Genomic DNA, 12,653 nt, shown 5'->3' on the forward strand with positions numbered 1-12,653 from the left:
AGAAACTGCATTAAAGAAGGGGTGCACCGGTCCTGGAGATACTGCAATACCAGGTCAATGCGTGGAGTGGACAGAGCAAGCTCTTTTTCCATCTCCCTGTTCTAAAAATCCATTTAATATATGGTCCCCAGATAGGGGACGTATCAGATATTAAACTGATAAGAACAGATACTACACTTGATCTTAGCCAAAAGGCCGAGAAGCGATAACCAGAATTGGTTTCAAACTACGGAGCCACCCAAGGATCCTGAAAAGTCCATTTGTGGAGATGAGCTCCTGGACTCCCGTTAAGAAGACATGTTGTCAACCTCTAGATCCCTTACATGCCTGCACTTTTCGGCTTGCTGCTGCTGCAATCCACGCGTTTTAGATCTGCATAACTCCACCTCTTTAAACACAGCACCTTCACCCCCTGCTGTTCCCACCCGCCTCAACACCATTGGAAGGGAGGAGAACCAATTAAGGCGGGGGGTGGGGTGGAACGAGCAGCTGTCTACCCTTAGCAGGAGGGCTCCTGATTACATACCTCTCCTGCTGCTGCTGCTGCTGGCTGTCCAGCAGCAGACTGAAGGTGGCTGCTGCTGTGCACAGGTATATAAAGGCTCAGAGCCTATTATGACACGCGCAGCCAGCGTTCCATTGCCACATTCCATCTACTGCAGGCAGGATACCTGGCTGGCTGAATGTCGCTGAGAAGCTCACAGAGACCGCCATAAGCAACAGTTTAACAGAATGCCACAGACTAATCAACCAAACTTTTTGGGTTGGGTTCTCTTTTATAGTCTGCAGGCATTAAATGAAAGAAGTCAGTGTTCCAGCAGAAGGAGACAACGTTTCAGAAAAGGCATTGTAGCAAACCAAAAAAGAAATTTTAAGCGCAGCAGAGTAACCAGCGCACATACCTGTTAGCTCAGGTGAGTTTAAAAGGCTGCTGTTGATAACAAGGGCATTTGCTAAATAGATGGTGTGTGTGCAACAATATACTGAAAGGTCAATTATATTGTGCAGCTTATCTCACCACCTGTAGTTATTTAGGTGAAAGCTCCAAAATGCTTGCCTAATATGTCTGTTTATCCAAAAGGAAGTAAAAAGGGAGAGCTAGAAAGATAGCATTGCATCACATTACATGGCAATGCAATGCACAGTTGCTGAAGTTGAACCAAAATGAGCTTGTAATCTGGCTTCTGCAACTTTGAACATGAAAAATCCAATGAGGAGAAGAAAAGCAAAGCCAAAGAGTCCATCCCAAAATCCGACAAACAAGCAAAATGAACAAAAAACATTGAATTCAATTCTTTCTGATTTTAGAAACTGCATTAAAGAAGGGGTGCACCGGTCCTGGAGATACTGCAATACCAGGTCAATGCGTGGAGTGGACAGAGCAAGCTCTTTTTCCATCTCCCTGTTCTAAAAATCCATTTAATATATGGTCCCCAGATAGGGGACGTATCAGATATTAAACTGATAAGAACAGATACTACACTTGATCTTAGCCAAAAGGCCGAGAAGCGATAACCAGAATTGGTTTCAAACTACGGAGCCACCCAAGGATCCTGAAAAGTCCATTTGTGGAGATGAGCTCCTGGACTCCCGTTAAGAAGACATGTTGTCAACCTCTAGATCCCTTACATGCCTGCACTTTTCGGCTTGCTGCTGCTGCAATCCACGCGTTTTAGATCTGCATAACTCCACCTCTTTAAACACAGCACCTTCACCCCCTGCTGTTCCCACCCGCCTCAACACCGTTGGAAGGGAGGAGAACCAATTAAGGTGGGGGGTGGGGTGGAACGAGCAGCTGTCTACCCTTAGCAGGAGGGCTCCTGATTACATACCTCTCCTGCTGCTGCTGCTGCTGGCTGTCCAGCAGCAGACTGAAGGTGGCTGCTGCTGTGCACAGGTATATAAAGGCTCAGAGCCTATTATGACACGCGCAGAAAGCGTTCCATTGCCACATTCCATCTACTGCAGGCAGGATACCTGGCTGGCTGAATGTCGCTGAGAAGCTCACAGAGACCGCCATAAGCAACAGTTTAACAGAATGCCACAGACTAATCAACCAAACTTTTTGGGTTGGGTTCTCTTTTATAGTCTGCAGGCATTAAATGAAAGAAGTCAGTGTTCCAGCAGAAGGAGACAACGTTTCAGAAAAGGCATTGTAGCAAACCAAAAAAGAAATTTTAAGCGCAGCAGAGTAACCAGCGCACATACCTGTTAGCTCAGGTGAGTTTAAAAGGCTGCTGTTGATAACAAGGGCATTTGCTAAATAGATGGTGTGTGTGCAACAATATACTGAAAGGTCAATTATATTGTGCAGCTTATCTCACCACCTGTAGTTATTTAGGTGAAAGCTCCAAAATGCTTGCCTAATATGTCTGTTTATCCAAAAGGAAGTAAAAAGGGAGAGCTAGAAAGATAGCATTGCATCACATTACATGGCAATGCAATGCACAGTTGCTGAAGTTGAACCAAAATGAGCTTGTAATCTGGCTTCTGCAACTTTGAACATGAAAAATCCAATGAGGAGAAGAAAAGCAAAGCCAAAGAGTCCATCCCAAAATCCGACAAACAAGCAAAATGAACAAAAAACATTGAATTCAATTCTTTCTGATTTTAGAAACTGCATTAAAGAAGGGGTGCACCGGTCCTGGAGATACTGCAATACCAGGTCAATGCGTGGAGTGGACAGAGCAAGCTCTTTTTCCATCTCCCTGTTCAAAAAATCCATTTAATATATGGTCCCCAGATAGGGGACGTATCAGATATTAAACTGATAAGAACAGATACTACACTTGATCTTAGCCAAAAGGCCGAGAAGCGATAACCAGAATTGGTTTCAAACTACGGAGCCACCCAAGGATCCTGAAAAGTCCATTTGTGGAGATGAGCTCCTGGACTCCCGTTAAGAAGACATGTTGTCAACCTCTAGATCCCTTACATGCCTGCACTTTTCGGCTTGCTGCTGCTGCAATCCACGCGTTTTAGATCTGCATAACTCCACCTCTTTAAACACAGCACCTTCACCCCCTGCTGTTCCCACCCGCCTCAACACCGTTGGAAGGGAGGAGAACCAATTAAGGCGGGGGGTGGGGTGGAACGAGCAGCTGTCTACCCTTAGCAGGAGGGCTCCTGATTACATACCTCTCCTGCTGCTGCTGCTGCTGGCTGTCCAGCAGCAGACTGAAGGTGGCTGCTGCTGTGCACAGGTATATAAAGGCTCAGAGCCTATTATGACACGCGCAGCCAGCGTTCCATTGCCACATTCCATCTACTGCAGGCAGGATACCTGGCTGGCTGAATGTCGCTGAGAAGCTCACAGAGACCGCCATAAGCAACAGTTTAACAGAATGCCACAGACTAATCAACCAAACTTTTTGGGTTGGGTTCTCTTTTACAGTCTGCAGGCATTAAATGAAAGAAGTCAGTGTTCCAGCAGAGGGAGACAACGTTTCAGAAAAGGCATTGTAGCAAACCAAAAAAGAAATTTTAAGCGCAGCAGAGTAACCAGCGCACATACCTGTTAGCTCAGGTGAGTTTAAAAGGCTGCTGTTGATAACAAGGGCATTTGCTAAATAGATGGTGTGTGTGCAACAATATACTGAAAGGTCAATTATATTGTGCAGCTTATCTCACCACCTGTAGTTATTTAGGTGAAAGCTCCAAAATGCTTGCCTAATATGTCTGTTTATCCAAAAGGAAGTAAAAAGGGAGAGCTAGAAAGATAGCATTGCATCACATTACATGGCAATGCAATGCACAGTTGCTGAAGTTGAACCAAAATGAGCTTGTAATCTGGCTTCTGCAACTTTGAACATGAAAAATCCAATGAGGAGAAGAAAAGCAAAGCCAAAGAGTCCATCCCAAAATCCGACAAACAAGCAAAATGAACAAAAAACATTGAATTCAATTCTTTCTGATTTTAGAAACTGCATTAAAGAAGGGGTGCACCGGTCCTGGAGATACTGCAATACCAGGTCAATGCGTGGAGTGGACAGAGCAAGCTCTTTTTCCATCTCCCTGTTCTAAAAATCCATTTAATATATGGTCCCCAGATAGGGGACGTATCAGATATTAAACTGATAAGAACAGATACTACACTTGATCTTAGCCAAAAGGCCGAGAAGCGATAACCAGAATTGGTTTCAAACTACGGAGCCACCCAAGGATCCTGAAAAGTCCATTTGTGGAGATGAGCTCCTGGACTCCCGTTAAGAAGACATGTTGTCAACCTCTAGATCCCTTACATGCCTGCACTTTTCGGCTTGCTGCTGCTGCAATCCACGCGTTTTAGATCTGCATAACTCCACCTCTTTAAACACAGCACCTTCACCCCCTGCTGTTCCCACCCGCCTCAACACCGTTGGAAGGGAGGAGAACCAATTAAGGCGGGGGGTGGGGTGGAACGAGCAGCTGTCTACCCTTAGCAGGAGGGCTCCTGATTACATACCTCTCCTGCTGCTGCTGCTGCTGGCTGTCCAGCAGCAGACTGAAGGTGGCTGCTGCTGTGCACAGGTATATAAAGGCTCAGAGCCTATTATGACACGCGCAGCCAGCGTTCCATTGCCACATTCCATCTACTGCAGGCAGGATACCTGGCTGGCTGAATGTCGCTGAGAAGCTCACAGAGACCGCCATAAGCAACAGTTTAACAGAATGCCACAGACTAATCAACCAAACTTTTTGGGTTGGGTTCTCTTTTATAGTCTGCAGGCATTAAATGAAAGAAGTCAGTGTTCCAGCAGAAGGAGACAACGTTTCAGAAAAGGCATTGTAGCAAACCAAAAAAGAAATTTTAAGCGCAGCAGAGTAACCAGCGCACATACCTGTTAGCTCAGGTGAGTTTAAAAGGCTGCTGTTGATAACAAGGGCATTTGCTAAATAGATGGTGTGTGTGCAACAATATACTGAAAGGTCAATTATATTGTGCAGCTTATCTCACCACCTGTAGTTATTTAGGTGAAAGCTCCAAAATGCTTGCCTAATATGTCTGTTTATCCAAAAGGAAGTAAAAAGGGAGAGCTAGAAAGATAGCATTGCATCACATTACATGGCAATGCAATGCACAGTTGCTGAAGTTGAACCAAAATGAGCTTGTAATCTGGCTTCTGCAACTTTGAACATGAAAAATCCAATGAGGAGAAGAAAAGCAAAGCCAAAGAGTCCATCCCAAAATCCGACAAACAAGCAAAATGAACAAAAAACATTGAATTCAATTCTTTCTGATTTTAGAAACTGCATTAAAGAAGGGGTGCACCGGTCCTGGAGATACTGCAATACCAGGTCAATGCGTGGAGTGGACAGAGCAAGCTCTTTTTCCATCTCCCTGTTCTAAAAATCCATTTAATATATGGTCCCCAGATAGGGGACGTATCAGATATTAAACTGATAAGAACAGATACTACACTTGATCTTAGCCAAAAGGCCGAGAAGCGATAACCAGAATTGGTTTCAAACTACGGAGCCACCCAAGGATCCTGAAAAGTCCATTTGTGGAGATGAGCTCCTGGACTCCCGTTAAGAAGACATGTTGTCAACCTCTAGATCCCTTACATGCCTGCACTTTTCGGCTTGCTGCTGCTGCAATCCACGCGTTTTAGATCTGCATAACTCCACCTCTTTAAACACAGCACCTTCACCCCCTGCTGTTCCCACCCGCCTCAACACCGTTGGAAGGGAGGAGAACCAATTAAGGCGGGGGGTGGGGTGGAACGAGCAGCTGTCTACCCTTAGCAGGAGGGCTCCTGATTACATACCTCTCCTGCTGCTGCTGCTGCTGGCTGTCCAGCAGCAGACTGAAGGTGGCTGCTGCTGTGCACAGGTATATAAAGGCTCAGAGCCTATTATGACACGCGCAGCCAGCGTTCCATTGCCACATTCCATCTACTGCAGGCAGGATACCTGGCTGGCTGAATGTCGCTGAGAAGCTCACAGAGACCGCCATAAGCAACAGTTTAACAGAATGCCACAGACTAATCAACCAAACTTTTTGGGTTGGGTTCTCTTTTATAGTCTGCAGGCATTAAATGAAAGAAGTCAGTGTTCCAGCAGAAGGAGACAACGTTTCAGAAAAGGCATTGTAGCAAACCAAAAAAGAAATTTTAAGCGCAGCAGAGTAACCAGCGCACATACCTGTTAGCTCAGGTGAGTTTAAAAGGCTGCTGTTGATAACAAGGGCATTTGCTAAATAGATGGTGTGTGTGCAACAATATACTGAAAGGTCAATTATATTGTGCAGCTTATCTCACCACCTGTAGTTATTTAGGTGAAAGCTCCAAAATGCTTGCCTAATATGTCTGTTTATCCAAAAGGAAGTAAAAAGGGAGAGCTAGAAAGATAGCATTGCATCACATTACATGGCAATGCAATGCACAGTTGCTGAAGTTGAACCAAAATGAGCTTGTAATCTGGCTTCTGCAACTTTGAACATGAAAAATCCAATGAGGAGAAGAAAAGCAAAGCCAAAGAGTCCATCCCAAAATCCGACAAACAAGCAAAATGAACAAAAAACATTGAATTCAATTCTTTCTGATTTTAGAAACTGCATTAAAGAAGGGGTGCACCGGTCCTGGAGATACTGCAATACCAGGTCAATGCATGGAGTGGACAGAGCAAGCTCTTTTTCCATCTCCCTGTTCTAAAAATCCATTTAATATATGGTCCCCAGATAGGGGACGTATCAGATATTAAACTGATAAGAACAGATTTTTTTTTTAATTTGGCTATCCCCTGCAGAGGGATAAAACCGTTTATTAAAACTTTAACAAATTACAAGCATAATTACACAAATACCAAACGTTAAAAGACAAATGAAATTTACAAAACAAAAAAATACAAAGATTTTAAATAATTAGGTTCCATTGGTCAACAAGCCATTTTTTGGAAATATGTACATTCTTCTTTTTGTCAATTAAATAATAAGTATACATTTCACATAAACATAAACTTAAAACATCATTCACTGATAAAACATCTTGTTTAAAAATAGCAATGTTGCGCGCTTTCCAGAGAGATGACTTGGCGCAGTTCACTGTCTTCCAAGCCATTGTGTACTGGTCCATTGTGGGGCATTCCATAAGTCCGTATAGCACAGTTTTATATGTAAAGTCCTTGAGGTCTGCCACCCTTTCCAGTAGGGGGAGCAGTCTTCTCCAGAAATCCTTTGCAAAATTACATGTCCATAATAGATGTTCCACCGTTTCCTCGTCTTGGCATCCGGCTCTTGGGCAGATGGCAGACCTCACAAATCCTCTTCTGTATTGGAATGCCCGGCAAGGAAGACAGCGGTGCATGCAACTCCAAGCCAGATCTCTCTGTTCATTAAAAAGATAAAAAACGTTAATCATTTTCCAGATAGACATAGATTTGTCATCATCATATCTGTCAACATTACATATTTCCTCACTTTTACGTATTTCTTTAATTAGTTTCTTACTATTTCTTAATTCCTCTATTTTCTTAGTCCCTAAATTAAAATCGGACACTATTTTCCTTAAAATCTCATAATGCGTCGACAAATTAAAAGCATGGGGCACAGATATATTAACTTCATACCATCCAAACTTTCTCATAAAAAATCCTGTATTAAAACGCATAAAAAAGGACCAATAGTGATTCTTAAAAAGGGCATTAAAACAGTAAACGAACAGATGGATTAAAAGAAACCTATTAAAATCTGGAAAATCTTTACCACCTTTTACTTTTGATTTCATCACGATTTCTCTTTTCAGCTTTTCCATTTTTGAGTTCCAAAAGAAGGTAAAACAGGTTTTGGTTATCTTTTTTAAAACATTAACAGGCGGGGGGAAAACCATGCTAAGATACAATAAAAGAGGTAAAATCACCATCTTTAAAACCAATACTTTACCCTCCATTGTAAGTCTCCTCATGTTCCACATACATATTTTCGTATTTACTTTCTGTATAACTGTTTCCCAACTATTATAACCATCATTATTTTCAGTGAATGATATACCTAAAATGGAAATGGATTCGGAGACATTAATTGGTACATCACGTAAAATCATCCCCCCAACACTTAAAATGTTACACTTATTAAAATTGATTTTAAAACCAGAAGCTAGGCAAAAGGATTGCACTTGATGGAGAGTGGCCGTAAGTGATGGTGCATCTGTACACAAGACCGCCACGTCATCCATGTAGCCTACAACCTTGGCCTCCAAACCACCGCTTCCAGGCAGAGGGACACCGCATATCTGTTTATTTTGGCGTATTGCACATAACATTGGTTCCAGTGCACAGATAAACAGTAGGGGGGACAGAGGGCATCCCTGTTTCACCCCTGACCGTAAAAATACCTCTTGTGTCTTAAAACCATTCACTAAAATCTTACTTGTACAATCCTTGTAAAATGCTTTAAGCGATAGTAAAAACCCTTCTGGTATGCCCATTTTCTCTAAAACTTTAAAAAGATAAAAGTGTGAGACACGGTCAAATGCTTTTTCAAAATCAATAGATAAAATCGCCATTTTCCCCTTTCTGTCTTTCACATCCTCAATACAGTCTTTCACTAAATTCAGATTGTCCCATATACTGCGCCCCGGCACCCCACACACTTGATTAGAATGAATAACTTTGCTGATGACTTCTTTTAGACGATTTGCACAAATTTTAGCCATTATTTTATAGTCACAATTTAAAAGTGTTATTGGTCTCCAGTTTTCTAATTTTGATTTATCGCCTTTTTTGTATAGGAGGGAGACTTTACCTTTCTTCCAGGAATTTAATAAAACCTTATTATTAAAAACCTCAGTAAACAAATAAAACAAATCATCTTTTAAAATATCATAAAAACATACATAAAATTCTATTGGGATGCCATCAGGACCAGGGACCTTTCCAGTTTTAAAACTTTTAATAGTTTTTAACACTTCTTGTTCCGTTAAAACTTGGAATAAAAACTCTTGGGATGCGGGATCTAAAACAGCTGTTAGTCCTTGCAGCGAATCATCCATTAATTTATTATCTATATTTTTTCCATTAAAAAGATTAGAAAAAAAACCCTCAACTTTACCCAGCATATTTTTTATATTATTCTCACCATCTATATGGTCAATTATCACTTTTTCTTTTTTATTTTTCCTAAAAAAATTTCTGGAACACTTTTCATTTTCTTCTATATGTTGTACTCTAGAACGAAAAATTATCTCTTTTCCTTTTTGTTCTAGCCATTTTGAAATCTCTTCTTTTAAGTTTGAAATATCAAGTTGTACATCTATCCCATTGTCTCTGAGCTTAAATAATGTTTGTAGGCGGGTATTTAAAATTCTATATTCTTCATATTTTTCTTTGGCTCTACATATACTCTTTTTAATAAAAAAGTCTTTTATTTTTACTTTCATTCTATCCCACCATACACTCATAGTCTCATTTGTTTTTTTCCCTTTTCTACATTTCCTATAAAACTCAATAAAATCTGATAAAATCTGCGGGTCGGTTAAAAGGGATACGTTCATTTTCCAGCTTTTCTTACCACATTTTTTGTTGTCATTTACTTTTATGGTAAAGGATAAAAGTTTATGGTCTGAAAATATATTAGTTAAAACTTCACATTTGGCAGGTATTGTTTTATCTGAACCAAAAATAAAATCAATCCTAGAGCTACAATTAGCATTGCTCCAAGTGAAACCGGCGTCCTCTGGGCTGTCACTATGACACTCTTTATATATGTCTATCAATTTAGCATCTTTGACTATATCATGTAGCATACCTGAGGTTTTATCGTAGTTCCTGCTTACAGAGCTGGAGCGCCGGTTTTCACCTTTTAAAACACAATTAAAATCCCCTGCTAAGATAAAAGGTTCAGAGTTATTAATAAATAATGGTAAAAGATCAAGCATTTCGGCTCTTTCATTTTTCTCTGGGGATCCATAAAAATTTAAAAACTGCCATCTAATACCATCAATAAAAGCTTTCACTAATAAAATACGACCTGGTAAAATTTCCTGAATAAAATCAATTAAAACGTTCCCATTAAAAAGTATGGCTACACCCGCTGATCCTGCAGCATTCGATCCGGACCAGACAGATGGCCCACACTTCCACTCATCTTTATATTTTTGATATGACATTTCATGTGGGATATTACATTCTTGCAGAAAAAATACAGATGCAGTAAAACACGTAAAAAAATTAAAAAGAGCAGTTCTTCTCGTGTTAGATTTTATGCCTCTCACGTTGAGGGAAATACCTTTGAGTTCAGCCATCATTAGAAAATGTAGAAATTTTACTTAGGTAACTAAGAGCAACGGATTTACCTGTCCGATGAACCTGATCAGACCACTGGGCTTGCGCCTCCCTCCTCATCTGATAGTATCGTCACGAGAGTCTCCGTGGAGGAGGAAAGATTACCACATTTATATAAACCCGACGCTACACTAGCATAGCTCGGAGGGCTGGCTGGCAGAACCCGCTGGGTCTCCATTGGCTGGCCATGCAGTTCCTCATCAGGTGGGTCCCCGAGGGGTTCCGCCGCCCCTGTTTGACCTGTAGAAGGTCGTCCTATAGGAGGAGGTTGCGCACAAGGCAGAGCCTCTGACTCTTCAGAGGCAGCAAGATCCCGGTCCCCACCTGTAGCAGCGGAGACCGAAACCCCTGAGGGTCCAGCGTCCACGTCCCCTTCAGGAGAAGTGTCCATCTGTTCACCTCCTGCTGCCTCCTCCGAACCACCCTTTTTCTTTTTCTTAGGACCCACCTTTATCCACTCAGCGCCCTCAGCCCTAGGAGACTCAGACTGGGCATGGGCTTCTGTGTCGGCCTTTTGCCGGTCCCTTTTGACCTTACCAGTAGTGCCCTTCTGCTCCTTCTCAGCCCTCCTTTTGGACTCCCGCAGGTCCTGCAGCCAGGTTTTGGGATTTGGTATTTTACCTGTCATAGACTCTGGAGACACTTCACTATTTGGTACGCCCTTATTGTCTCCAGAGGCTCCAGGTTGTTGTTCCTCCTCCTGAGGGGTGGTCTGATCTTTTGGTCCTTGGTCGGACGTCTTGGACTTCCCCTTTTGCTCATCTTCCCGAAATCTGTGAGGGCAAGAAAAATAAAAGTGACCTGGAGTCTGGCAAAAACTGCATTTCTTTTCCTTAGGGCATTCTTTTGTCTCATGTTCTTCACTAGCACAATTTCTACATGATACATGACAGTTTTCTTTTGAATGACCATAGCGCCCACAATTTCTGCAATATACTGGCATCCCAGAAAAGAAGAAATCCCCATTTGTTTGCCCAATTTTGAAACGGGCAGGGGGGAGCCGTATACCACCTGGTGTATTTGGATCTCTTGTACACTTCACAAGGAATTTCCACTTAGATGTCCATATGTTATATTCGTTTAATATCTTCCCAATACATTTAACACTTTTAAAATAAATTGCTAGAAATGACATTACTTCTGGAGCAGAAACAAAGGGCGAAAATATTTTTACAATAACCAGTCTTACCTCATCCAGGACGTGCTCAACAATTTGTATCCCTTTCAAAACAGGACTATTTTCAACTTTTTTTAACTTTTCTAGTACATCTCTAAAAATACCTTCTCCGGTGAATGTGATGTCATAGTCACCTCTTCTGGGATAATCCTGGATGGAGAGAATTTCATTCCTTTGTACGCCAAGAAGGTTCCTGAGCACGTCCTGGACTACATACCCTAATTTCCTCATATCCGAGCCACCCGCCGTGAAGTGAACTCGGATAGAGTTTTTTAGCCTCGCATAAAGAGGCACGAGGTTAGGGTCAACCTCCATGGAAAAACGCAACAAGGTTGCAAATTGCAGCCGCTTGCAATCTGCGCTCCCAGTGTTCTTGCAGCGAAAAACACCTGGAAGCTGGGGGATCGCAACTCGTTACCCTGGGACTAAGCCCTCTCCCTAATAGCAGCAAGCAGGTTAAGTCCACCAAAGTGGACGATCCTGCCAGGCCAAGGAGAGGGGTACCCGAGTGCCCTTCAACCACAATCTCCTGCAATAAAGCACTTGATCGTAGCCAAAAGGCCGAGAAGCGATAACCAGAATTGGTTTCAAACTACGGAGCCACCCAAGGATCCTGAAAAGTCCATTTGTGGAGATGAGCTCCTGGACTCCCGTTAAGAAGACATGTTGTCAACCTCTAGATCCCTTACATGCCTGCACTTTTCGGCTTGCTGCTGCTGCAATCCACGCGTTTTAGATCTGCATAACTCCACCTCTTTAAACACAGCACCTTCACCCCCTGCTGTTCCCACCCGCCTCAACACCGTTGGAAGGGAGGAGAACCAATTAAGGAGGGGGGTGGGGTGGAACGAGCAGCTGTCTACCCTTAGCAGGAGGGCTCCTGATTACATACCTCTCCTGCTGCTGCTGCTGCTGGCTGTCCAGCAGCAGACTGAAGGTGGCTGCTGCTGTGCACAGGTATATAAAGGCTCAGAGCCTATTATGACACGCGCAGCCAGCGTTCCATTGCCACATTCCATCTACTGCAGGCAGGATACCTGGCTGGCTGAATGTCGCTGAGAAGCTCACAGAGACCGCCATAAGCAACAGTTTAACAGAATGCCACAGACTAATCAACCAAACTTTTTGGGTTGGGTTCTCTTTTATAGTCTGCAGGCATTAAATGAAAGAAGTCAGTGTTCCAGCAGAGGGAGACAACGTTTCAGAAAAGGCATTG

General features: G+C 42.6%; 6 non-coding genes across 6 annotated transcripts; all 6 read right to left on the reverse strand.

Annotated features, from left to right (window-relative positions):
* Nucleotides 1–16: 16 nt before the first annotated feature.
* Nucleotides 17–207, reverse strand: LOC141204042 (U2 spliceosomal RNA). The gene has a single exon (XR_012275017.1). It is a non-coding gene; the product is annotated as a U2 spliceosomal RNA (small nuclear RNA).
* Nucleotides 208–1,322: 1,115 nt separating this feature from the next.
* On the reverse strand, nucleotides 1,323–1,513 carry LOC141204043 (U2 spliceosomal RNA). Its single transcript, XR_012275018.1, has one exon. It is a non-coding gene; the product is annotated as a U2 spliceosomal RNA (small nuclear RNA).
* A 1,115-nt stretch (nucleotides 1,514–2,628) lies between these two features.
* LOC141204478 (U2 spliceosomal RNA) lies at nucleotides 2,629–2,819 on the reverse strand. Its single transcript, XR_012275340.1, has one exon. It is a non-coding gene; the product is annotated as a U2 spliceosomal RNA (small nuclear RNA).
* A 1,115-nt stretch (nucleotides 2,820–3,934) lies between these two features.
* Nucleotides 3,935–4,125, reverse strand: LOC141204044 (U2 spliceosomal RNA). The gene has a single exon (XR_012275019.1). It is a non-coding gene; the product is annotated as a U2 spliceosomal RNA (small nuclear RNA).
* Nucleotides 4,126–5,240: 1,115 nt separating this feature from the next.
* On the reverse strand, nucleotides 5,241–5,431 carry LOC141204045 (U2 spliceosomal RNA). The gene has a single exon (XR_012275020.1). It is a non-coding gene; the product is annotated as a U2 spliceosomal RNA (small nuclear RNA).
* Nucleotides 5,432–6,546: 1,115 nt separating this feature from the next.
* Nucleotides 6,547–6,735, reverse strand: LOC141204272 (U2 spliceosomal RNA). The gene has a single exon (XR_012275232.1). It is a non-coding gene; the product is annotated as a U2 spliceosomal RNA (small nuclear RNA).
* Between the last annotated feature and the right edge of the window lie 5,918 nt (nucleotides 6,736–12,653).

Source organism: Phyllobates terribilis, unplaced genomic scaffold (genome assembly GCF_046119375.1).
Source record: "Phyllobates terribilis strain yellow unplaced genomic scaffold, ASM4611937v1 Scaffold_134__1_contigs__length_4944459, whole genome shotgun sequence".
NCBI lineage: Eukaryota > Metazoa > Chordata > Amphibia > Anura > Dendrobatidae > Phyllobates > Phyllobates terribilis.